Genomic DNA, 26399 nt, shown 5'->3' on the forward strand with positions numbered 1-26399 from the left:
TCTCTCTCTCTCTCTCTCTCTCTCTCTCTCTCTCTCTCTCTCTCTCTCTCTCTCTCTCTTATACTGGAGATTGAACCACTGAGCCACATCCCATCCCTATTTTGTATTTCATTTAGAGACAGGGTCTCACTGAGCTGCTTAGTGCCTCGCTTTTGCTGAGGCTGGCTTTGAACTCATGATTCTCCTTCCTCAGCCTCCTGAGCCTCTGGGATTACAGGTATGAGCCACCATGCCCAGATTGCTTTAAATATCTTTGTTGAGATCTAAATGATATATCAAGAACCAAAAACATTTAATATGTATGATTTGAGAAGTTTGAATGTCATTGTTTTACTATGAATGAGACAGTTTACCAGTTATAGTAGAGAGGCTTATTTATGATAATGTATTTTTATTTCTATTTAACTGACCCCTTACTTTTCACATACTAGTGATGGAATTTGGGACACACTATTCTAAAATACAGCAGCTTGGCAAAAACAGGAAACACCACTCTCCCTCTTCCCTCACGCAGGCTATAATACCTCTGACTCTCTGATTTCCTCCCTCCTTTTTTTTTTTTTTTTTTGTGTGTGTGTTACCCGGTATTGAACCAGAGGCACTTAACCACTGAACTACATCCCCAGCCCTTTTTGTATATTTATTAGAGACAGGGTCTCATTAAGTTGCTTCTGGCCTTGCTAATTTGCTGAGGCTGACTTTGAACTCATGATCCTACTGCCTCAGCCTCCCGAGTCACTGGGATTACAGGCCATTTTCCTCCTTTCTTCCCTGAAGTAAGCCATAAGACCCTCATTCCAAAGGTGCCTTCTGTAAACAAGTAGGAAATGAATATCCTTGTCCTCAAAGACACAGAGTCAATAAGAAGAATCTGGGCAAATAGGCCTTACTGAGTTCCCTCTACTGTGTTCCAGTAGGTCATACTGCCTTGATCCGATCATACTTCTGCATGACTGTCCACCCTGCATCCAACCCAGGCAGAAAAATTACAGTTTTCCCTGTTTTTACAGGTCTTCATTTTCTTATGAAGTCTCCTGTGTCATATAAAACTGATATTAAATAAATTTGTGTGCTTTTCTCTTGTTAATCTGTCTTTTGTTATAGGGATCTTAGCTATGAACCTAGTGATAGATAAGAAAAGAAATTCTTCTCTCCAAAAAGAAATCTTTTCTTTCCAACACTGTCTCCCCCCGCCCTTCCTTTCTTTCTCTCCAAGGAGTCATTTTACAACTATGTGAGGGCTTGGTTCAGTGCAGACACAGATGCTACTCTAGGTATTTTAATTTTTTTTCTCAGTACTGGGGATTGACTCCAGCGGCACTCAGCCACTGAGCTACATACATCCAAGTTTTATTTAATTTTATTTTTTTTGTGACAGGGTTTCACTAAGTTGCTTAGGCTGACCTAGAACTTGCGATCCTCCTGCCTTGGCTTCCTGAGTCGCTGAGATTACAGGCATGTGCTACCATGCCAGACCACTCTAGGTATTTTAAACTGAAGGGAATTTAATATAGGGAAACTGTGATTACAAAATTGTAAGTACTTGTGAAGTGGACCCCCAGAAAATACACCAGGAAAGCTCATATATTTGACATGATCAATAAGTTTAAAAAATCAAAAGGCCCCCACTGGAACTATTGATTTAAAAAACACATTGCCTGATCTTTGTCAACCAGGAATTAGAAAGTGGAGACCAGCAAATTGGAATGGCTGTTACAGGGAGAACCCTCTATCTCCAGGATCTTTCTTGCCAGCAAAAAGTCCGAAATAGGAGAAACAAGGCCTCTTCCTCCTTTCTGTCTTCCAGTCATACAAATGTACCTGATGGCAAAGGAATCAGGGAAACACAGTCTAGCTCTCTGATCTCTGCAACACAAATGAAGAAAGTAGGAACAGAGGAAGATGCCAATTGGCCAATTAAACACCGACTTGGACCCTGTCACTTAGGAGTTCATTGCTAGTAAAGAGAAGGTAATATCAGGATCAATAGAGGTTGGAGATTTTTTTTCTTTTTCTTTTTTATACTGGGGATTTAACCCCAGTATTTTACCACTGAGATGCATCCCTTTTACTTATTTATTATTATTTTAGGAAAATACATTTTAGTTGTCAATGGACCTTTAGTTTATTTATTTATATGCAGTGCCGAGAATCGAACCCAGTGCCTCACACATGCTAGGCAAGCACTCTACCACTGAGCCATAACCCCAGCCCTTTATTTATTTTTATTAAAAAAACACTTTGTAGTTATATATGGACAGCGTGGCTTTATTTTATTTGTTTATTTTTATGTGCTGCTAAGGATCAAACCCAGTGCCTCACACAAGCTATGTAAGTGTTCTGCCATTGAGCTACAGCCCCAATCCTGTTTTGTTTTTTTTTTTTGAGACAAGGTCTCACTAAGTTGCTTAGGGCTTCATTAATCTTCTGAGGCTGGTCTTGAACTTGTGATCTTCCTGCCTCAGCCTCCTGAGTCAGTAGGATTATAGGTGTGCACCACCGCAGCCAGTTTAGGATCAATGCAAGTTGAAAAAACAAATCAGAAAGTGTCTCAGACCAAGTTCACTGGCAGGAGTCTGGTACCATCATAGATTCAAACTGATTCTAGACCTAATTTGGAGCTATGGAGTTCAGTCTCTGAGAATGATTGGAAGAACAAAACCACCAGAGCACTAGGGAAGAAAGAGAACAAAGACCATTTCCAGGTGTCAGATATATGATGTTCTTACTTCCTGTAAAGGGTTGTACACAATAATCCAGGGTCTTGACCATCCCAAGATCACAGGGCCCAGCTTCAGTGGCAGCTTCTCTCCTAAATTGGCTGATTTTGGTTTGTGTGGTCCTGTGTGGCTCACTTGTCACATGCCTGAAGACCGTCATTCTCAAATGAGTCTCCACATCACCACCAGAAGAAGAGAAGCATGCAAAGGAAAGACTGAAAATGAGCCCATCTTTCAAACAGCAGGGCCAGGAGCCAGGGAGTGTTTTGCAGGGGAACATCAAGAAAGTGGGGCCTTCCTGCTGTTAATACCTGTTCTTTCCTGCAGTTCCAGATGTTTTGGCATCTCTCCTCTTCTCTGATTCCAGGAATCATGAGCCAGGTCTTGGTGGTTCCTAGACGAGGGAATAGCAGCAATCCCAAGATCCCAAATACATCCAAAATTAAAGAGCACCAGTTTATATTTGTTGAGTGAGTTTGAGAGTGCAGGGACAAGGGACGGTCTGGCATCTCCTAAGGGACATAAGTGGAATGTAGCCTATGCTTGTGGTTGAGAGCTTGGCCTCAGAGTTCTGTCCTGGCTCAGTTGCTTCCTAGTTGTGTGACCTCAGTCAATCACTTATTCTTTTTGAGTTTCTTCCCCATCTGTAAAAAGGGGATAAGAGTGTACTTACCTCCCAAGATGGTTGAAAAGATTAGTTAAGATAATTGTATTTAAATAGGTATAAAGTACTTGCCCAGTGCCTGGCATATAGTAAGCTTTTAATAAATGGTAGCTGTTAGTGTTTTTGTAATAATTATCAATACTCTACGACCTCAGAAACAAACCAAAAAATGTGAAAAGGAGATTTCTTCACATAAGTCTTGGTCTAGAACTATAAGCTCTCTGTTGCATTCTGGAAAAGTGGGGAGCTAGACTAGGCCAGAATGCCCCTCAAGCCTCTTCCCTTCAGCTAAGAAGCTTCTGCTTCCTTAAATTCTATTGCAGTCCCTTGTAGTTCCATTGGGCATCTTAATAGGCCCCATGCAGGGTGACATGGGAAATACAGGTTATTTGAAGGCCTATGATCAGAGGGTTTGGAATCATCTGTTCTAACTTTTTTGTGACACTTTCCCTCTTTCTCTGTTCTTTCCCCAAATGCTCCAACTTCGTATAAATTTTATTGACTGTCTACTGTATCAGGCACTGTGCTAGCTCTGGGAGTGAAGAATGCAGAGAAAGGTAGCCGGTAACCAACTGGAGCTGTCCATTCACCAAAGCCACAGACTATAGGTACATAACCACACTAATAATCATTTAAACAGTTATAATAGGTGCATCCAAGGAAAACGCTAGGGAGTAATGAGAGTGGAAAACAGGAGGACTAACCTTCGTTTCTGAATCAGGGGTGCAGAGTGGGCAGAGAAGGCTGTACCAGACCTGAAGAATGTGAAAGAGTCAGCCAGCCAAGGAGAAGGAAATTCCCTGGGCAGAAGTGGAGTTCCTGCCAAAATGTTAGATGATAACTTTATGGTGTGTTGCCTTGACCAGAGGTATTTGATTCTCAACTGGGGACTCCCAAAGGAATAAATATTTAATGGTGGGATTTTTGTGAGGCATGTGACCAGCTGATAGAATCAAGAGGCCTTCTCATCAGCCTTCCAAATAAACCACGTGGCTAGGAGGCCTATCTCTGGATATGTGGAGTGTGTGTGTGTGTGTGTGTGTGTGTGAAGGAATGTGAATGCATATTCATAACTGAACATCAGTGCACGTGTGCTTGGATAAATGCAGAGCTCTAGTTAATAATTTTGGCAGTTGGGCCAAGCAGCAGAAGTATCTTGAAATTCAGTAACACAGTCAGGCATGGTGGCACATGCCTAGAATTCCAACAACTTGGGAGGCCGAGTCAGGAGGATTGCAAGTTCAAGGGCAATCTCAGCAACTTGAGACCTGTCTCAAAATAAAAAAAGAAAAAGAACTCAGGATGTAGATCAGTGGTAGAGTGGCCTGTTTAATTCCCAGTAACTCAAAAAATAAAATGAAAAAGAAATTCAGTAACATGCCAGCTCATGGGAAATTTGGAGGAGATCAAAGAAGAAAGACTAGTCCCTTATATGCACACAGAAGCCTCCAGAAGTTGGGTTCCTTATCCTTGCCCTGGGACATCCCGGGCCAATCTTTTTTTTTTTTTTTTTTTTTTTGTGGTGCTGGGGATCAAACCCACTCTACCAACCAAGCTATATCCCCAGTCCCAGGCCAGTCATTTCTGCTAAGTGTGGCTAGCAAACTAGCCAGGACTTCTAGAGAAGCATTGGTGTTGAAGGTAAGAGGAGGAGAAGGCTTTAAAATTTGCACAGTGTATTGGAAAATCGTTCTCTAGAAAGTTGGCTCCCACTGTACTTTTGTTGCAGGGCTTCTGTTGATTGTAACTTCATTAAGACTCTGAATGTATACAAGCGCATATGTGTGTGTGCGCGCTGATAGTGTGTGCTTGTGTGTGTATGAATAGGTGTTTGGGAGTACAGTGTGAATTATGATAACTAAAGAGCTCTGTGAGTTAGGGGCCCGCACCAGCTCTTCCCAGCTCTCTCATAGGTTGGGCCCTCCCACCATGCCTATCTGTGTTGCTCTCATGAGAAGCAGAGGCTGGGATGATCTGCCCATCAGAGTGAGTCCCTTCATATTAACAACAGACTGAAAATGTACCGACTATAACAAGACAAACAGAAATAATATGCTCACAGTCACCTCTGTTCCATAAAGCGAGTGGAACCTGGGCCTGTTGCAGTGAATGAACTTCAATAATTCATCCCAACTGCCAATGTGGTATTGACATAAAGCTAATTTAACACTGGGGGAGCCAGGGGAAGTAAAGAGCAATTATGCCTTCACCTGCCGCATGGTCATTCTGCTAGCTCTTTGGTGCTGTGCAGGAAAGCTGAATCCCAGCGTAGGAAGAGGGCTGGAGAGGTCACTAGGCCCCTTCCCTCCTTGAAGGCAGTTGACTTTCTGAAGTTGTATTCTATCTTCTTGATAATTTTTTTTTGAGCCCCATCCCCAGCCCTTTTCTTATTCTTTATTTTGAGACAGGGTCTTACTAAGTTGCTTCGGGCCTCACTGTGTTGCTGAGGCTGGCTTTGAACTTGCAATCTTCCTGTCTCAGCCTCCTGAGCCAACCACAGTGCCCAGCCCTGATTATATTCTTAAATAGAGACTTCACCACCCCTGTCTCTGGGTCTGACCTTCTGAAGAGTCAAAGAGATGTTTCTTAGGTCAGTCAGACCAAGGTTGTTTTTTTTCCTCTCTCTTCATACAAAACTACTGGCACTTTCTATGGGGTATGATGGAAGGGCAAGTGAAGTTGAAGGTTTTGCTGGAGAGAGAGGGAGACTATAACTGATATCTTAAATAGAATCCAGCAACCCATTTTTTCTTCTTTCTCAAAAATAAAAATTACTCATCCAACATCTAAAATTTGTTGAGTTCCTACATTTATTCCATGTGAACTACATATTTAGCATGCATCTACCGGTATCAGGTGAATCAATCAGACGGGATCCTTGCCATTTCAGGGTTGGCAATACAGTGAAAGAGACAGGCATTACACAGATACAAAAATGAGTCTATAATTGCAAAATGTTACTAATGCTCTTTGTTTTTCTCGTTCTTTCATTTACCTACCAATTCAATAAGACAGAATAACAGTGAAGAAACAACTTTAGAATGGTAAGGCCTTAGGGCGGCACAATGGCGCACGCCTATAATCCCAGCAGTTTGGGAGGCTGAGGCAGGAGTATTGCAAGTTCAAAGCCAGTCTCAGCAAAAACGAGGCTGCTAAGCAGTTCAGTGAGATCCTATCTCTAAATAAAATGCAAAATAGCACTGGGGATGTGGCTCAGTTGTTGAGCGCTCCCGTTAACTAGAATGGTAAGGCCTCTCTGAGCCCTGAAGGGTACAAAGTTTGAGGGAGAGAGTAGGAGAGTAGACAGGAGGCAGGAAGAGCATGTATTTAATGCTTTGTTCCTTGCTGCAAGTAGATAATAAATTTTACTGGGGCCTAGTGGGAGAAAAGGAATTGGAAGGGGCTTGAGTTCAAGTTCTACTTTAGCCATTTTGGGTGACATTGGACAAGTTACTTCTTTCAACTCTCAGTTGCCTCATCTATAAAATAGAAAAGATAATATTTCCCAGTTTATAGAGTTGTTGTGAAAAATTAGGTACAATAATTTTCTAAAGTGTTTACTAGTGCTTGGCATATGGTAAGTGTCAATAAATTACTATTATTGCTATTATGATTATCCTCAAATGCTCCAAGTTCTTTATTACCCCCAGGCTTTGACACAGTTTGTTCCATCTGCCTGGATCATATCCCATTTCTTTTACTCACTTAGACTTGTCTTTCAAGTAACTGCTGAAATGTATTTCTCTGAAAAAAACTTTTCTGATCCCTAAATCAGTGGGTTTTTAGTACATGTAAGAATCACTGTGTGGGTTGGGGAGTAGTTTAGGGGTAGAGCACTTGCTTAGCATGTGTGAGGCTGTGGGCTTAATCCCCAGCAACACACACATACACACACACACACACACACATACACACACACATCACTATGTGTTTGTGCTCATCACAAAGCAGATTACCAGGGAGTTTTGGTTTCTGAGACGCAATCTCTCTAAGTTGCTAAAGGCCTTTCTAAGTTGTTGAAGCTGGCCTTAAACTTGCAATCCTCCTGCCTCAGCCTCCTGAGTCATTGTAATTACAGACATGTGCCATCATGCCCAACTAGATTCCAATTTTGACAAAGTACCATGGAAAGTAAGATTACAACATTAGTGAGTTCTCTTTTATAAACCAAATGAGAGACACACAGAAATTCTCTGTACTATCTTTACAACTTTCCTGTAAATCTAAAATTGCTTGAAGATAAAGTTAATTTAAAAAATCAGATTCCTATGCAAATCAAAACCACAATAAGATATTACCTCATACTGTCAAAAAAAATCTGAGAGAATAACAAGTATTGGTGAGGATGTGAAGAAATTGGAACTTGTGTGCACTGTCAGTGGAAATGTAAAATGGAACAGTTTGATGGAAAATCATATGGTGGCCCCTCAAAATATTAAAAATAGAATTATCATGTGGTTCAGCAATTCCAATTCTGGGTATAAATCCAAAAGAATCAAAAACATGCTCTTATACCAATATTTGGACTCCCATGTTGATAACAGCTTTACTCATGATAGCCAAAGGTATAAGCAACTCAAACATTCATAGATTGCTGAATATATAAACAAACGAGAGAGAGAGAGAAAGAGAGAGATACTGAAATATTATTCAGCCTTAAAAAGGACAGAAATTCTGACACATGTTACAACATGGATGAAACTTGAAGACATTATGCTAAGATTTATGAACCAGTGACAGTAAGACACTGCATGATCTCACTTATATGAGGTACTTAGAGGAGTGAAGCTCACAGAGACAGAAGGTCAAAGAATGGTTGCCAGGATCTGGTGTGGGGGAATGGCGAGTTGTTTAATGAGTACAGTTTCAGTTTTGCAAGATGAAAAAGTTCTGGGAATTCATTGCATGACGATGTGAATATACTTAACACCACTGACTGTATTTACTGACTTACATAGTTAAGATGGTAAATTTTATATTATGTTCATTTTACTCACAATTAATTTTTTTTCTTTTAAAGAAGATTCCTACTGGGCATGGTGGGACACACCTGTAATCTGGGCAACAAGGTGAGATTGTCTCAGAATTTAAAAAATTATTTTTAAAAAGGAGGCTGGGTTATAGCTTAATGAGAAAGTGCTTGTCTAGCATGCAGAAAGCCCTGAGTTCAATCCCCAGTACCATTTAAAAAAGAGGGGAAATTCCTGAGTTTAGCTTGTGGTCCTACGGACTGAACCTAGAGGTTATCTGTCACTAAGCTATTTTGAGACAGTCTCGCTATGTTGATGAGGCTGGCCTAGAACTTGCAATCCTCCCTCCTCAACCTCCTACGTAGCTGGAATTACAGGGCTGTGCCACCATGCCCAGCTTTCCTTCAGAGTTTTTGATTCAGTGCAGAAATGGAAAAACTGATCCTAAAATTCATATGGAATGGCAGGGGATCCTAAAAACCAAAACAATTTTGAATAAGAACAAAGTTGGAGGATTCACACTTTCTGATTCCAAACTCATTACACAACTACAGTAATCAAAATTGTATAATACTGGCTTAAGGCTAGACATATATCAAGAAAATAGATTTTGAGTCCAGAACTAAATTCATATATCTATGGTCAATAGATTTTTTTTTTTTTTTGTACTGGGGATTGAACCCAGGGGCGCTTAGCAACTGAGCCACATCCTTAGCCTTTTTTTTTTTTTTTTTTTTTTTGTATTTTATTTAGACACAGGGTCTGGATGAGTTGCTTAGGGCCTGACTGAGTTGCTGAGGCTGGCTTTGAACTTGCGATCCTCCTATCTCAGCTTCCCGAGCCACTGGGATTGATTATAGGCATGTGCCATCACACCTGACTTGGTCTATAGATTTTTGACAAGAGTGCCAAGACCATTCACAAGGAAAAGGATTGTTCTTATTTTCTTCTTTTTTTATGGTGCTAAGGATTGAACCCAGGGCCTTGTGAATGCAGGGTAAGCATTCTACCAACTGAGCTATATCCCCAGCCCTAGGCTAGTTCTTTAATAAATGGTTAAGGGACAACTGGAAATCCACACTCAAAACAGTAAAATGAAGCCAGGTGGGATGGCATATGCCTGTAATCCCAGTGGCTTTGGAGGCTGAGACAGAGGATTACAAATTCAAAGCTAGCCTCAGCAACAGTGAGGCCCTAAGCAATTCAGTGAGACCCTGTCTCTAAATAAGGTACTAAATAGGGCTGGGGATGTGGCTCAGTCGTCGGGTGCCCCTGAGTTCAATTCCCAGTAACTCCCCAAAAAAACAATAAAATGAAAAGTTTGGACCCTACCTCACATCCTATAAAATGGGCTTCCAGATAGCTGAACATGTGAAGCTCCATGTCGCTTTCCATGTTCCTTACCCAATCTACCTCTTTTTTCCCCCCACTCTTAGTACCAGGAATTGAACTCAGGGGTACTTAATCACTGAGCCACATCCCCTGCCCTTTTTATTTATATTTTGAGACAGGGTTAACTTAGGACCTGACTAAGTTGCTGAGGCTGGCTTTGAACTTGCAGTCCTCCTGGCTCAGCCTCCCAAATCACTGGGATTATAGGCATGTACCATCATACCCAGCTTTATCCACTTCTTTTATCTAGCTGTTTCATGTGAATCCTTTGGATAGCCTCTCTAATAAATAGGTAAGTCCACTTGGCATTCCAGATCTTACAATCAGTTTCTTTCCCAGGAACTGGATTTTTTTTTTGCATGAATATTTTATTTATGTTAAGAAGGCATAGCTACAATAAAAAAGAATATATTTTTTTTAGCAGTCTAGCCAGTCATGATGGCATATGGCTATAATCAAGTGACTCAAAAGGTCAAGGCAGGAGGATCACAAATTTGAGGCCAGCCTGGGCAACTTTGTGAGGCTCTGTCTCAAAAAAAAAAAAGTTCTGGGGATATAATTTAATGATAAAGCATCCCTGAGTCCAATCCCCAGTACCAAAAAAAAAAAAAAAAATCAGGAATCTACATCTGAATTCTTCTATTGGGGATTCCCAGAAGGTCCATCAGCATTCTTATCTGCAGTAGACATTTGGAGCACTGCTGAATCTGCTAGGTCATAAAGCCCAAGCAAGAAACCGCTTATACTAACTTCAGAACCTTCTCTTACTTTGGGCCTGTATTTGTTTCCTATTGCTATGCAATAGATGACCACAAACTTAATGGCTAAAACAAAAACAAACAGAAGCCAATGTGGTGACACACACTATAATCTCAAAGACTCGGGAGGCTGAGGCAGGAGGATCACAAATTGGGCAATTTAACAAGACCCTATCTCAAAACTTAAAAAGAAAAAAAAAAGGAGCAGAATATATAGCTTAGTGGTAATAAACAAACAAACAAACAAACAAACCCTGGGTACAAACTGGGCATGGTGGTGCACATTTGTAATCCCAGCAGTTCAGGAGGCTGAGGCAGGAGGATTGCAAGTCCAGAGCCAGCCTCAGCAAACGCGAGGCACTAAACAACTAAAATACAAATAAAATACTAAGCGAATAAAACGCAAAATAGGGCTGGGAATGTGGCTCAGTGGCCTAGTGCCCCTGAGTTCAACCCCGGTATCCAAAAAAAAAAAAACAAAAAAACCCACAACTCTGGGTGCAGTCTCTCTCTAGTACCACACACACACATAGGTAAAAAGACATTTTCCGTTTTATTTATTAATCCGAAAATCATGTAGGATTCGGAATATATACATTTTATATATATATATATATATATACACTTCCAACTAGGGTTTGGGCTTGTGGCTCAGTGGCAGAGCACTTGCTTCACACAAGTGAGGCACTGGGTTTGATCCTCACTCAGCACCACAAAAAAAAAATAAATAAATAAACAAAATAATGATATTGTGTCTATGTATAACTAAAAAAAATATTTAAAAAATAACTTCCAACTCAACAACAAAAAGACAGTCCAATTTTTTTTTTAAAGGGCAAAAGTTTTGGGGATGTGGCTTAGTAGTAGAGCGCTTACCCAGCACGTACAAGGCCCTGGGTTTTGATCCCCAGCACTGCCAAAATAACAATAACAATAATAATAAAATCAAATGGGCAAAGGATTTGAATAGATATTTCTCCAAAGAAGACATACAAATGTCCAATAAATACATGAAGATGCTCATCATCATTAGTCACTAAGGAAATTCAAATCAAACCCAAAATGTGTTACCACTTCATACCCACTATAGTAAGGAAAACAACAAGTGTTGGCAAGAACAAATAGGTAGTAGAACGCTTGCATGTTCCTAATGGAGTGTAAAATGATGCAGCTGCTATGAAAAACAGTTTGGTAGTTCCTTAAAAAATTAAACACAGCCAGGCACAGTGGTGCACACCTGTAATTCCAGTGGCTCAGGGGGTTGAGGCAGGAGGATCACGAGTTCAAAGCCAGACTCAGCAACTTAGTGAGGCCCTAAGCAACTTAGTGAGAACCTGTCTCAAAATAAAACATAACAAGGGCTGGGGATATGGTTCAGTGGTTAACGTCCCTGGGTTCAAGTACTGGTATCAAAAAAAAAAAAAAAAAAAAAAAAAAAGAAAGAAAGAAAGAAAAGAAAAGAAAGAAAGAAAAAGAAAAAAGAAAAGAAAGTTAAACATAGAATTACAATGTAACTCAGCAATTCCATTCCTAGGTATTTACCTGAGAGAACTGAAAACAAAACTCAAACAAATACTTGTATTTGAATGCTCGTACTAGTAATAGTCATAATAGGCAAAAGCAAGAAGCTACCCAAATATCCATTAATGGATGATTGACTGAATAGCATTAAAAAGAAAGGCTACAACAAGGAAGAACCTTGAAAACATTGTGTTAAGTGAAAGAAGCGAGACACAAACGATCACATAGTGTATGACCTCATTTACACGAAATGTCCAGAACGGGGAAATCCAGAGACAGAAGGCAGGTTGGTGGTAGGCAGGGGCTAGGGAGAAGGGCAAAGGGGGGTGACTTCAGGAGCTTCGCTGAGGGATAGTAAAGATGTCTTAGAACTGACTGGAGGGCTGGGGATATAGCTCAGACAGTAGAGTGCTTGCCTTGCATACAGAAGGCCCTGGGTTCAATTCCCAGCACCAAAAAAAAAAAAAAAAAAAGCCTTTTGGGGCTGGGGATGTGGCTCGCGCCATAGCGCATGGCATGCGTGCGGCCCGGGTTCGATCCTCAGCACCACATACCAACAAAGATGTTGTGTCTCCCGAAAACTAAAAACTAAAAAATAAATAAATAAATAAATATTAAAAAAAAAAAAAAGAACTGACTGGAGGTAAGGATTGTGCAACATGGTGAATGTATAAATGTCACTGGAATGTATACCTTCAAATGACTGGTGTTTTGTTATGTAAATTTTATCTTAGTTTTTTTGTTTTTTTAAAGCAGATTCTTTGGACCCCATTTTCAAAGATTTTGACTCAGCACATCCAGCAGGAGGCCCAGAATCTGAGTTTTCAACATGTACTTGAAATGCCTCTGATGTAGGTAGTTCAGGGACTATGTTTGAGAAACATCACTAAACCATGTAAGTCCTCTTATTAATCTCTTTCCATAATCTCTTTCCTCTTTTTTTCCTAATATACATCATAATTGTAATTTCTTATCCAGAAACTCTTTCTCCCCTAGACTGTAAACTCCATGAGGGCAGGGTTTATGTCTTCCTTATTCATCATATCCCTAGCATTTAAAAGAAGTACCTGAACAGTACACATGTTCAGTAGATACTGGGTGAATTGAGACTGAATTGGATTATCTAGAAGGAAGCAAAGTACAAGTTGAAAGGCACAAGGGGTCCTTGAGCCCAAGAACCTACAGTCTAAATGGTCCAAGATTTAAAAGTCCTTGTTTCCATGACTCTCACTGCATGGGGGAGTGTATCAGCCCACCATGTAGAAATCAGTTGAAACTATGGTTTGAATGTTTCCTCCAAAACTCAAGTTAGAATTTATTTTCTGGTGCTGGAGATCAAACCCAGGACCTCCTGCATGCTAGACAATTGCTGTACCACTGAGCTGAACTCCCATCTGTACTGAAGATTGAACCCAGGGGCTCTTTGCCACTGAGCTACATTCCCAGACCTTATTATTTTATTTTACTTTTTAATTTTGAGTAAGGATCTTGCTAAATTGCTAAGGATCTCACTAAGTCACTGAGGCTAGCCTGAAACTTGGTGATCCTCCTGCCTCAGCCTCCAGAGTTGTTGAGATTACAGGCATGCACCACCACCGTCAGGCCCCAAATTGAAATGTAATTGCCACTGTAACAATGTTGAGAGGTAGGCCCTTTAAAAGATGATTAGGTCAAAAGTGAGTTTGTTATAACTTCTGACCCTCTTGTCCTCTCTTTCTCTCTCTCATGCATGCTCTCTTGCCCTTCCACCAAGTTGTGGTACAGCAAGAAGACCCTTGCTAGATGTAGCCCCTGGATCTTGGACTTCCCAGCTTCAGAACCATGAGCCAAAGAAACTTTTATTTTTTTGTTTGTAATTTTCTCAGCCTGTGGTATTATGTTATAGTAGCAGAAAGCAGATGAAGATAGTTGGAAAGACAGGCCTTGTGCAGTACCCCAAACTGGGCTTCCCTTGGGGAGGCACATCTAGGAGCTCATGGCCAGACATGGGCAGAGCAGTCTTGGTTCTGAGACTCCTGAGGCTGGCTTCCGGGGGGCATAGCTCTGTTGGCATCTCCTAGCCACAAAACTCTAGCCAGGTTTTCCTGGCCTGCCTGGCTGATTCTAGTGCCTTTTGGCTGGGTGACCACTCTTACTCTTGGCTGCTTCCACAGTGCCTTAGAGCACACGGTCAGCAAAATGATTTCCCTCACCATTACTGAACTGGCTCTGGGTCAACCCACTGTCGTCTGTGCTGGCTTCTGAGGGCTTGCCAACATTGCAGGAAGCCGATGCAGCCAGGAGGGTGTAGGTGAGATATCCAGGGTACTGCCGAAGCCTCAGACCTTGTCCCCTCACAAAGTCAGCATTCTGCAATTTTCTCCTCATTGCTCTTAGCCGGTCATCCAGGCCCCCTAGATCTTATCTTATGACCAACCTCTTTGATTTCTCTCCCTTCCCACTGTGTGTTCTCTGAGGGGCAGAATGAAGTTTTCTAACTCTGCACTGAGTTTATGAATATCAATTAATCCTAAATCAATCAATACTTCCCACCTATGTAAATACACACATGTATACACAGAAGCTACAAAAACAGGCAGTCAATATGCTTCAAAGAAAAAATAGAATCTTTTCTTAATGGTATCATTGGCTAATTGTATGAAATTCTCTCAAAGCCCTCAAACTCTTCCCTTGACATGAAAAAAAAAATCAGCTCCTTTGAGCATCTACTACAACCACCTGGAAGTGATGCTCAGTGTTTTACATGTTGCCTCATCCAGTTCTCAGGCAGCCACACACACTGTCTAAAACATGTACATGCACAGTTTAATAAATAATTATGTCCCACAATAAGTTAAAAAGCACCTGTTCATATATCTGTGATGAACATTCCTTTGGGTTTTTTTTGGGTGTGTGTGTGTGTGTGTGTGTGTGTGTGTGTGTAGTGCTAAGGAGGAGCCTGTGCATGCTACTCAAGTGTTCCACCACAGAGCCCCAGGCCCCTTGCTTTCTTTATACTTTTACTACTTATGTATGCATTCCTAAATGATATAGTTTTGTCTATTTTTGAAATATAAGTGAATGGAATCACACTGTATACGTTATTTGAGTTTTTAAACTTACTCTTATTTTTGTGAAGTTAATGAATTTAGGTTGTTTTATGTATCTGAAGTTAATTGAGGTTTATTGCTGCACATTCCGTGTGTAAAATACCACAAGTGATCTTTCCATTCACAGTGGAAGGGATTTGACTTCTATTCCTTTTTTGGACTTTATGAACATTCTTATGCATGAGTTTTGGTGTATTGGGGTTCAAAACCCTAAGGCATATGATTAATACTGGAATCACTATATCAAAGACTATTAGTATCTTAACAGCTTTAATGGACAAGTCCAAAGGTTGTTTTCCAAAGGGGTTGTGATGTTGTGCTTATTCCTCTCATCCTACTGATGAGGAAACCGAGGCTCAGTTCCTTAGTAACTTAGGGTCACCAGTTCAAAGAGGGTAGAGCTGAAAGTATATTAAATCAATCTGATTTCAAAACCTATGCTCTTGACCAACTCACTGTCTACCCTCTTTCAAAAATTAAGTTACATCCAACTGGTATAACTAGGAAGCCAGAAATAACTCAGTAACTTAAATAACAGAAATGCATTTTTCCCCTCACATAATGACCCGAAGAGTGTTTCAGGTCAGCAGGCAGCCCTGTTCCATATGGTCATTAGAAATCAAGGATCCTCTACTGCCTTGTTATAGGGGGCATGGTTGAGGTCAGATTGTTGCCATGTCTGAGATCCAGCTGGGAGAGTGTGGGAGTATGAGCAAGGTTTAATGTATGTGTAAGGTTTTACAGACATGGCACTCGTAAATGAAGGCTAAGGGCATGTGGTCAGACACGGTGAGCTTAGAATCAAATCAGTCTCAGATATCCAGCCATATTCTCCTCAGCAAGGAGATATTCACTTAGCATGCGCAGAGAACCAATAGTTCTATACAGTGGTCTGTAGGTCTCCTAATGCCAGAGGCATCTTCCATTAGAAGAAGCTGTGCCTGTCTGGGAGGTCTGCATAGGTAAAAGACTGGACAAGATGACGTCTAGGTCCTTTCCCAATTTGGGCCTACATTCCAAAGTCAAATGGAAATTGTTCTAAAGTGTCTGGCATTCTGAATCAACTTTTCGACTTTTTCCCTGCCTCATGGTAAAGAAAGTACCTCTCTTGTTAGAGTCTGTAAACAAGTCAAAATAACACCTGGCATTTTGCCAGGGGAATGTTAGAGTTCTTAAACAAGTCTGGACGGTGCCTGGCAAAATGCCAGAGGGAGTGGTTTGAGAAGTAACAAAACCGAGCCATTAAGTGTGGAGATTCCTGATTAGTTGACTGATGTATCTAGTTTATGCTAATTAGATAAGCTGTGTGGAATGTATAAATACTGCTCCTGTCCTGCAATAAAGGGCTCCCACTCCTGCTGTATCAAGTACACAAGTTATTCGTCACCCCCTGATTATTCTGCTGCAGCCGTACTCCGGCAGATGGTGGCCCGTTACGGGGAGCCCCGGGACACTCGGGGGTAAGTGACGAAAAAAAGCTGCCCGTCCACAGATAGGACGGGAGCAAATCTGCTCGTCCCTAGGCAGATAGGGCGAGAGGAAAAATGACCATTTCGAGAAAATGGAGAAGATTGATACAGTATGTTTGTGTCTTGTTTTGTCTCAGTGTATTGTATTGTTTTTGTGATGAAAATATGGAAGGGGTGAGAAGTAAATTGATAAGGGAAAGAGGCACCCCAATGGAACCAAGAATAGTTAGGGCATGTGTTGATAAAAGCCCAAGAACTCTAGTCAGAAAGAAGAAAAAAGTTCAGAGGAGGAAGGATTATCAAGAAAGAAATTGCAAAAGGCTACTACTAAATACTTTTCGTTACCGGAGGGTGCGTGAAGCAGAGAGGCGGCTGCCGAGTGTGCAAGCCAGTCACAGCGCAGCAAGGATTTTCCAAGAGGCGGCGGCGACTGGCCCTTCCCCGCCTCCTGGCCGGGGAGCTGGCTCTTCCACTGCCGCGAACCCAAATCTAGACCTGACCTGGAGGCACAGTCTCGCAGGCTCTTGCTCCCTGTGCCCAGTAGCAGTTTGAGTCCGGGACACTCCCCAGGGCCATCTGGGGCTGCCCAGGCACTACAGCCAGCAGAAGATGCTACTGGTGTCCCTGATGTTTGGTCATTTTCAATGCCAATAACTAAGCTACAATGGTTCTCCCACACCTGGAAGCTGATGAGTAATGAGCACTATTAATGCTATTTCAAATGCAAAAAAACCTTGAGATAATGTACTAAATTGTTCAGAAGGTTGTTTTCTTAGTAGAATGCTACAGGATTTTCTTTAGCCATCCGGAGTTCCTGCCTTCGTCCCAGTGCCGGTAAAGACCAAGGTGGAAGAATTTCCAGTGTTGCTGAAAACCGGACGAGACTTCGGCTGAGAAACGGACGAGACTTCGGATCAAGCTAGCTGCCTGCAGAACTTACCTGGACTGTGAGTTAATCTATTGAGACACTGCTTTACCTGGACTGAGACAACAAACTGTAATCTATAACAAATTGTAACTCGGTATCTTTGCTAACAGTGTCATTGCTGGTATAATTTTTCCAAGGGCTTCTTGCATGGAGCCATCAAGTGGCTTGGTATTGTGGCATTTTGTATCCTCCCTTTCTGTTTGTAGCAGGTTATTTATGGTGTTTCTGTAAAAACCACTATGGTCATTATTTAAATTAAACAAAAGGGGGAAATGTTAGAGTCTGTAAACAAGTCAAAATAACACCTGGCATTTTGCCAGGGGAATGTTAGAGTTCTTAAACAAGTCTGGACGGTGCCTGGCAAAATGCCAGAGGGAGTGGTTTGAGAAGTAACAAAAACAAGCCATTAAGTGTGGAAATTCTTTATTGGTTGACTGATGTATCTAGTTTATGCTAATTAGATAAGCTGTGTGGAATGTATAAATACTGCTCCTGTCCTGCAATAAAGGGCTCCCACTCCTGCTGTATCAAGTACACAAGTTATTCGTCACCCCCTGATTATTCTGCTGCAGCCGTACTCCGGCACTCTCTCTGTCAGGATTATGATCTATCCTGGAACCCTAGGGGAGAAGCTGGAGGGGGCACTGGTGGGAGGGCAAGGTGGTGGGATTGAGTAAGGATCACTTGGATAGATCTCTTAACTACTCTCAGCCTCAGTTTTCTCATCTGTAAAGTGTGCCTATGTCTGAGAAAGAAGTAGTAATTATCCCTATTTTACAGATGCAGAATCTGAGGCTTGGAGAAGTGAACTTGCCCAGGAATTTGCTATGCAAAGCAGAATCAGGATTCAGGATTCAAGCCCAGACAGTCTGACTCCAGAGTCAGAATTGATAATTACCAAAGTATCATTGTTGGGGTGCCGGAAAGCGGGTGTGTGTGTGTGGGGGGGGTAGGGTAAACTACTACATTTAATAGAACAACCATTGTTAGATGTTCTCTGGCTTCCCAGTCGATTAGAACGAGTGTTTTCGCATGAAGGAAACATGATATTTGGGTACAGTGAGAATGAGGAACACTCCACCCCATCTGTCTCGCTCATGGTTGCTTTCTTTGGAGTAAGGCTGCCTTGAAGCTCAGTGGTATAGCCTTGCCTAACCCGGGCAAGGCCCTGGGTTCAATCCCCAGCACCAGGGAGGGCGGCTTGTTCTTTCTAGTGTTGGCAGCCTCTGGCAGGCCCCAAATAGTGGAACGGCCACATTAACACGGCCTGGGGCGCCTGCCCCCCAGCGAGGAAGCCTTGGAGCGGCCTCTCTGCAGGCACTGAAGCTCCGGCCCCCAGCAGCCAAGGTTTGGAGGAGGGAGGAGGGGTGCAGCGGTTGCTACGGTTTATGCTCCTCCAGAGCTTCAGAGCAAGATTTCCCCAAAAAGCCATATTAAATAAATAAAAGGAAATTCAGCAGATGGGAACATGAATCAATGAAAACTCCCATATGAGTGCAAAGATTTATGTCAAAAAACAAAACATCAACATCTGGGAGCTGCCGCGTCTTCTCTTGGCTGCTCGTTTGGAATGGATTCTCGGTGTCGCTTTCCGCCTCTTTCTGGCCCTGGGAGAGGACGAAAAGAAATAAAGAATGAAGCCCATTTAAAAAGAGTCGTTTTTAATCAGAAATGAACGCTGCTTTCCCCCTCAACGCTGGAGGAGACGTGAAGCAGGCGCAGGGCTACGGGCTCAGTCCTGGGAGCGCGGGGAGGGAGCCCTCTGCCGGAGGCTGCCGGGCGCCCCTCCCTGCCCAACCCGGGGCGGCTCCCGGGTGGGATGCCTCCAGATTTCACAGCTGTGGTGGCAGCAGCAGCACCCGTTGCACTGCAACGCGCTGGGCGGCAAGGCGGCGCCTGGTTGGTCACGTGGACGGGAGCCCAAACCAGGCGACTCTGGCCACCTCTACAGGCGGTCGCCACTGGAGAGCACGGAGAGCACGTCTGACCAGGGCAAAGGCATACCTGGGTTCCTCCAGTCTGGAGGATAAGCATCAGCGACAAGTAGCAAAGCTGGAATGTGCACCAAAGATGGAAGTCCGCACTTAATTCTTAGACCCGGTGCAGGAATTAAGAAGGTAGATGTTGGGCCCTAACGTGTGGGTTCAAATCCCAACTACAACTACGTTAGCACCATCTGTGTGATCCAGAGCAAGTTTACCTTCCTGAGTCAGGATTTTCCTCACCTGTAAAATGGGAATAATAGCACCAAAAAGTGAAAAGTAACTGAGAAAACATGCATGCAAAGTACTTAGCACAGTGCACATATACATAAAATTGAGAAAATTTTAACTAGTATCATTCAACAAAAAAAAAAGGCTCTGCATAACCTGTGCTCCCAGCTCTGCAACCTTCTAGAGGCCACTGAATTCCTCCATTATCGGGTTCTAGTCACATAAGCCTTGTTTTCCATCCAGCAAAAGTACCTTCAGCCTCAGGACTTTTGCACATTCCCTCTGCCTGAAAGATTTTTTTCACCTTCTGCTTCAACCAAGCCTCTGGCTGTTTGTGTTTTGCTGGGGATTGAACCCAGGGCCTCTTACATGCTAGGCAAGTACTCTAACACTGAGCTACACCCCTAACCTACAGCCTGTCCTTTCTTTGGGCCTACATTACTTGTTACATGGTGTGGCAAATTCCTTCCAATTCTTTCCTCCCCAAAAAGTGATCTTCCTGTTCTATGCTGTCACAGCAGCAGGTTTCTCCTTACTTGCAAATTTCCCAGTTGAAATGTAGAATTGGTTTTGTTATGCGATTAATGTCTTTCACCCTTTGGACAGTTCACCAGGCTAGGAGCTCAGTCTGTTGCATTTGCTGTGGTATCTCCAGCCTCTAGGACAGTGAGGGACCTAGGCCCTCCATTTATGGGGAATAACCAGAGTGGATGATGGGACTCTGAGGCCAAATGAATCCTGGGTCTTCTATATTGTTTCACCACTTCCTTCCAATAAACAAGTATTAAGATCATCCATATACCAAGTCCTATGCTGGACACAAGGGACATAGACCCATACAGTTCTTTGACTTAATGGAGCTTATCATCCAAAGGCAACGACAGATATGTAAACAGAGGACTAAATAGATGGGGTAGAGATGGCAGTCAGGGTGTGTGTGTGTGGAATGGGGGTTGTTATTCCTGCAAGGCCAGGGCCCTAGGGCTCAGATCATGTAAGTGAATAAAACTGAGTGCTTTCCCTGCATTATCTTACTAAAATTCAACAATTAGACTCGTTGTTGAATTACCACCCCTTCAGTATCTCCATTTTTTGTTTGTTTATTTTTGTGTTGCTGGGGATTGAACCCATGGCCTTGGTCATATAAGGCAAGCACTCTACCAACTGAGCTATATCCCCAGCCCTTCATCATCTCTGCAGTACAGAGGAGACAAAGAAGTTAACTGACTGACCTAGGACCACAAAGACAGTAATGGCAAAGGCAGGATGCACAGGCACATTCTGACTCAGAGTCAGAGCGCTGAACTATTTGGCAGGGCAGCCTCCCTGCCCCACTCCCCATCTCTGTGCTGGTGGGAGGAGAGCACTGCCCTCCAATATTCCTGCTGCAGAAATGTCTCCACCTGGGAGCAGAGAGCAGGGCTGCTGGGTCCTAGAAAGCTGTACACTCTACACGTGGGACTTGGTGATGAATGTTCACAAGGGTGCAAAGGGGATCTGTAATAGCTCAGCTAAAAACAGGAGCGCTTCTGGCCTCCAGAAGTGCACTAAAACCCCAGCACTTGAGGGAGGCCCCAGCCTGAGCCTGGCACAATGCCCTGAGGATGTGGCTCACACTTTTCATACACTCTTGAAGCACTGAAGATCCTGCGACATCTCTCACCACCCCGGGCTGTTTTAGATTGGATTCCCATCCTCCATGTTCCTCTAATGGCAGCCCTGCCTGCCCTCCTGAGTCCCAAGAGTCAGCCAGCACAGGACTTGGGGGCTTACAGGAGCACTGCTCTTTGGAGTCTTCTCTCCTGAGGCCTGACTGAGGTCAGGTTCCTTCAAGAATTTGATGAGACCATCCATCTTTTTCAGGCCCCCCCACCCTCAGTTCTCTTGGGGAAAGGTGCATCTTCCCCCAGTATCTGGAGAATTCTGACAGGTGGATATGAGATCCCAGCAGAACATCTAAGGGAAAAGGCTAGCAGGGGATCTAGGACTGAAACTCAGGAAAGAGGACAAGGTAAGGCTAATCATTGTTACCACCAATTGAGTCCTTTCTGTGCGCTGGATATTGTGCCAACTAAGCACTTTATATGCACCTCAATTCACAGATGAGGAATTAAGGCTCACAAATTCAATTAACTTTCCCAAGTTTACACAATCAGAAAGTAGTGGAAGATTCAAACACAGGCCATTAGGATTCTAGAACCTAAGTTCTTAACCACTATATTCTCATTTAGGAGTCAAAAAAACCAAAAACCAAAAAACAAAAGGGAGCTTCAGAAAAGAGCAAAGAACTGAAATGTGATGCTTGCGCTAGGGGTCAGAAGAAGGAAGAAGCAATAACAGAGACAGAAAAATGATCAGATGGTAAACAAACAAGCAAGATGCAGTACAAGGGAAACTGCAGAGGAGACAGTCTCCAGCCCTGACGCAAGAGGGTGATTTTTAATAGGACCTGGTGACTAGCTGGGTGTGGGAGTATCTGACACCTCTGGGGTGTCTGTGCAGATCACAAGAAATCCACAAGGAAGGAAGGAAGGAAAGAAGGAAGGAGAGGGAGAGAGAGAGATTGCTCAATTTGTTGACTCCTGAGTCTCTAGTTCTAGTTTTTCCTGGCTGCCAGCTCTATCCTGATCATGGGGTTCCATTAGATATCCCCCCTGCCACCCTGTATCCTGGTAAAGCTTTTCAAAAGCTATCCTCAATGAGTTTCTAGCATTTGCAGTGAGAGTCAAAACTAATGTGGGCGTGGGAGGGACAGAGGGGAATTGAGTCACCCCTCTTTCTTGCCTGGATGGCTTAGAGAAAAGATAAAATAGAAAACGAAGGAGCAGGATGATGAGGTTCTGTATGTAAAATTTAAGGAGTTGAGTCAAGTGCTCTGGATCCAAAGGCCCACTGGGGATTAATGAGGTGAGCTTTGATGATCCTTGTGACCCTGCATCAGAAGAACAAGGATAAAAGCTGGGATACATGGATGAAGAGCAAGGAAGTTGAATAGAACTGGGAAGCAGAATGTGTGTTGACTAAGAAATCTGGTGGTAGAGAGAAATGAACAGAATAGGAGCAGAAAAGGGCAGGAGGATCAAGTAAAGAGCTTTTCACCCAAGATAAGTAAGCCCTGGTCTATTTCATAGGCAGAAAGAAAAAAAATCTAGTAAAGAGATGTATGCTTTAGCATGAGGAAAAGGATAATAATAGCAACAAGGTTCTACAAGAGACAGGAAGGGAATGGGCCTGAGAATAAACAGTGTTTGGCCTTAGAAGAAAGGGAAGACTCAGACCTCTCCAACTGAGTCCACGTCCTTGTCATTTCCTCGAAGCCATAATCAGGCCTTACGTTTATTTGTATAGTATATGACTAACATCAGAGTACGCTCACAGCACCTCTCAAGTTAGTCCTCATCCATCATCATCATCATCATCATCATCACATGCAGCTACTATTCATTGACTGCATTGCTCCATCTTACAGATGAGAAAACTGAGGGAACTATTACAATTAACTTGACCAAGATAACCTGGCTGGTTGGTAGGAGAGCTACGTTGGATGTGAGACACGCCGTTTCAGAGCCTCTGCTCTTCTGCCTCCTGACACTTCAAAGGGTTGACAATGGTTGCCTCTGGGGAGCAGAACTAGAGACTGGAGAGCAGGGAGCCAAAGTCTGCTGGGTTTGATATAAACCTTTAGTACTATTTGACTTCTTACTGGAGTAGTAGCTCTTTCAATGACCTTCTATGCCCTCCCCTACATTATCTTTTCATTGGTAATGAAAAGATAATTTAAATTTTATATATCTTTTCATCTGAGGGGTCAAATCTACTGAACTTGGCATGCTCCCTGATCCCTACCAGCAGGCTCTTCCTTAACACATTTCACACTTAAATATAAATTGTTTGACCGTCTGACCAAGCCCATGTCCAGATCCCTGCCAGGTAGCAGGTTTTCTACATGTCCTTTTAAAAATAAATGAAACAAAACAAAACATTTATATAAAGGAATTTGCATTCCTATATAAAAAAAAAATCCCCTCTAATAAAAAACATTTAAAGAACCCAAGTCAGTGCTGAGGTGATGACCCAGCCTTCTCAATGATGAAGGTAAGGCCGCTGGCCTAGAAGAGACAGTGAAAATGAAGACTTTCTCTCTCCAATCTGTCCCCCACACAGTAGCCAAAGGCCTTTCTTTGTTCCTCTGGCCTGGTTACTCCTCTGCTAAAACCCTTCCTAGGTGTTCCTTGCCCTCTGACCAAGACCAGACAACTCTAGGGCTTTATGACCTGGCCCCATACCTCTTCAGATGAAAGGAGTGTCACTATTCTATGCCCCCAACCCACCCGTGCCAACCCTGACCCCCTATAACCACAGTAATTGTTTTGTTTTTTTTTTTTAATAAGAGATTGAACTCAGGGGCACTTGACCACTGAGCCGCATCCCCAGCCCTATTTTGTACTTTATTTTAGAGACAGGATCTCACTGTCTTAGCTCAGCACCTTGCTTTTGCTGAGGCTGGCTTTAAACTTGAGATCCTCCTGTCTCAGCCGCCCTAGCCGCTGGGATTACAGGTGTGTAATCTGGCTGGCTCACAGTGATCTTAAGTTGTGCTTTCTTTGCGAAGCTGTGTTTTCTGTGTCTCCCTGGGACTTTGCATCAGCTATTTCCTTTTCCTGTACTGTACCTTCCCTTCATCATCACCTGGCTAGTTCCTAATCCTCACCATTCAGGTTGGTCATTGTAGATGCAGCTGCTTCGGAGTCTTCCCAACTTCCATGCCTAGGTCTGGGTCTCTCCTTGTTCCAATAGTGCTGTGTGTGTGTGTGTGTGTGTGTGTGTGTGAGAGAGAGAGAGAGAGAGAGAGAGAGAGAGAGAGAGAGAGAGAGAAAGATTATTTTTTGGTACTGGGGATTGAACCCAGGGGCACTCTACCACTGAGCCACATCCCAGTCTTTTTTGTATTTTATTTTGAGGCAGGGCCTAGCTAAGTTGCTGAGGTTGGCGTTAAATTCAAGATCTGTCTGCCTCAGTGCCGCAGTCTGGCTGGGCACAAAATCACGAGCCACCACACAGCTTGTAGATTCAAACAGCAACTCTTTATTCCCGAACTCACACCAGCCGTATACAAACAAGTTCTGGGGAAATCCACGTTCTCTGCCCAAATCCACCTCCACTGGGCTTCTGTCTCCCAAAATATACTCTGAATCCCGTGAGAACTCAAGGGGAACTCAGGCAGCAGGATACGCCCTATTCCCAGCAGGAATAATCTTAAACCTTAAACCTGGAACCTAAACTGGGAACGCCCTAAACACGATTATCTTAAACCGGGAACACCCTAATCCGCCTTGGTCCTTGTGCAAGGTCACCTACATTCAATGTCACTGCAACATGGGGTACGCTGGCAAGGAAATTGTCATACCTACTTGGCTAATGGCTCCCAGCACCTCAGCCTCCTGAGTTGCTGGGATTACAGGTGTGTGCCACCGTGCCCAACTCCAATAGCACCTGTACATTCCCCACACTGTAGAATTTGGTAGTATCCAAAGAACCAACTTCCCACCTTATGTCTTTCATTCTCACTTTGATTCTGAACTGGCCTTGTAAACTGCTATAACAACAGAGTACAGAAGTGATGCCATATTGGTTCTAGGCTTAAGCTTTAAGGAGCCTGGCAGCTTCCACTTTGGTAATTTCGGAAGCTCTGAGCCATCCTGTAAGTTCTGCTACCCAGCTGGAGAGGCCATGTAGAGCAGAGAGGCCCTGAGACTACATGGAGAGAAAATGAGGCCCTGTCTTTCCAGTGTACCACTTATCTACATACAACTCCTGCTTCTGCTGCCATCTGACTGCAACCTCTTAAGACCCCAAGAGAGACTAGCAGAATTGCCCAGCTGAGCCCAGTCAACTTGCAGAACTGTGAGAGATTAATAAAATGATCGTTGCACTATTTGTTGTGTTGCAATAAATAAATAAAACACCATTCTGTATTTTAATTGCCTACTGACTTTGCCCCACTACACTATTTTCTCTGTGAGGGCAGGGACCACAGCCATTTTTAAAGTTGTTATACATTCAGAACATTCTCTAACACTGAATTAAGCTCTCATATACTTGATTAATGCAAATTAAGAATGTCTACAAAAACGAAAGCAATAACAAAAGTCTAGAACATTCACTGAATACACAGTAGCACGAGTATTTATCACAAGAGGTGATTAACTGGGTACTTGGACAATAGGTTCCCAGTGTAAGATAGCTTACCTTTGAAGAGGGATTGAATCAACCTGACTCTGTGCCACAATCCAACCACAGTTTGGGGAACAGAAGAGAATGGCTGATGGTTTGGAGCCTGGGCAGTTCAGGCAAATCCAAAGCTCAAGGAAACAAAGTTGCTATTCCTGACAGTGCTCCTGGTATCCCAGTGAGGAGGCCAGCTGCCCCTGACATCTATCCCTTGTTCTCTGGCATCAAGATGCCATAATGCCATTTTATACATGGCAACAAGCACCTTACACATGTGTCTTCTCAGATCCTCTCTTTCAAAACCTTTTAACTAGCTTCAAACAGAGAGAACACTCAATGAATGTGTGCATGTGGAGTGAAGACATTTCCATTCAAATCAGTAAATCCCATAATTGGGCTCTGGTACACGTGGCTATATCACCATCAGCACAAGGTATCCGGTCA

The 26399-nt window shown here is 43.0% G+C and overlaps 1 long non-coding RNA gene across 2 annotated transcripts in view; it reads left to right on the forward strand.

The window, feature by feature from the left end:
- LOC125619110 overlaps window positions 1-21987 on the forward strand; it is a 30993-nt gene extending 9006 nt beyond the window's left edge. The window contains exons 2-5 of one of the 2 annotated variants that reach the window (XR_007350600.1): window positions 1808-1971; window positions 8405-8453; window positions 12779-12920; window positions 18292-21987. This is a non-coding gene — a long non-coding RNA (uncharacterized LOC125619110). The remainder of the gene's footprint in view (window positions 1-1807; window positions 1972-8404; window positions 8454-12778; window positions 12921-18291) is intronic. The other variant, XR_007350601.1, reaches the window with a different exon arrangement.
- Window positions 21988-26399: the final 4412 nt, after the last annotated feature.

The sequence above is a fragment of the Marmota marmota genome, unplaced genomic scaffold (assembly GCF_001458135.2).
Source record: "Marmota marmota marmota unplaced genomic scaffold, marMar, whole genome shotgun sequence".
NCBI classification, from domain to species: Eukaryota; Metazoa; Chordata; class Mammalia; order Rodentia; family Sciuridae; genus Marmota; species Marmota marmota.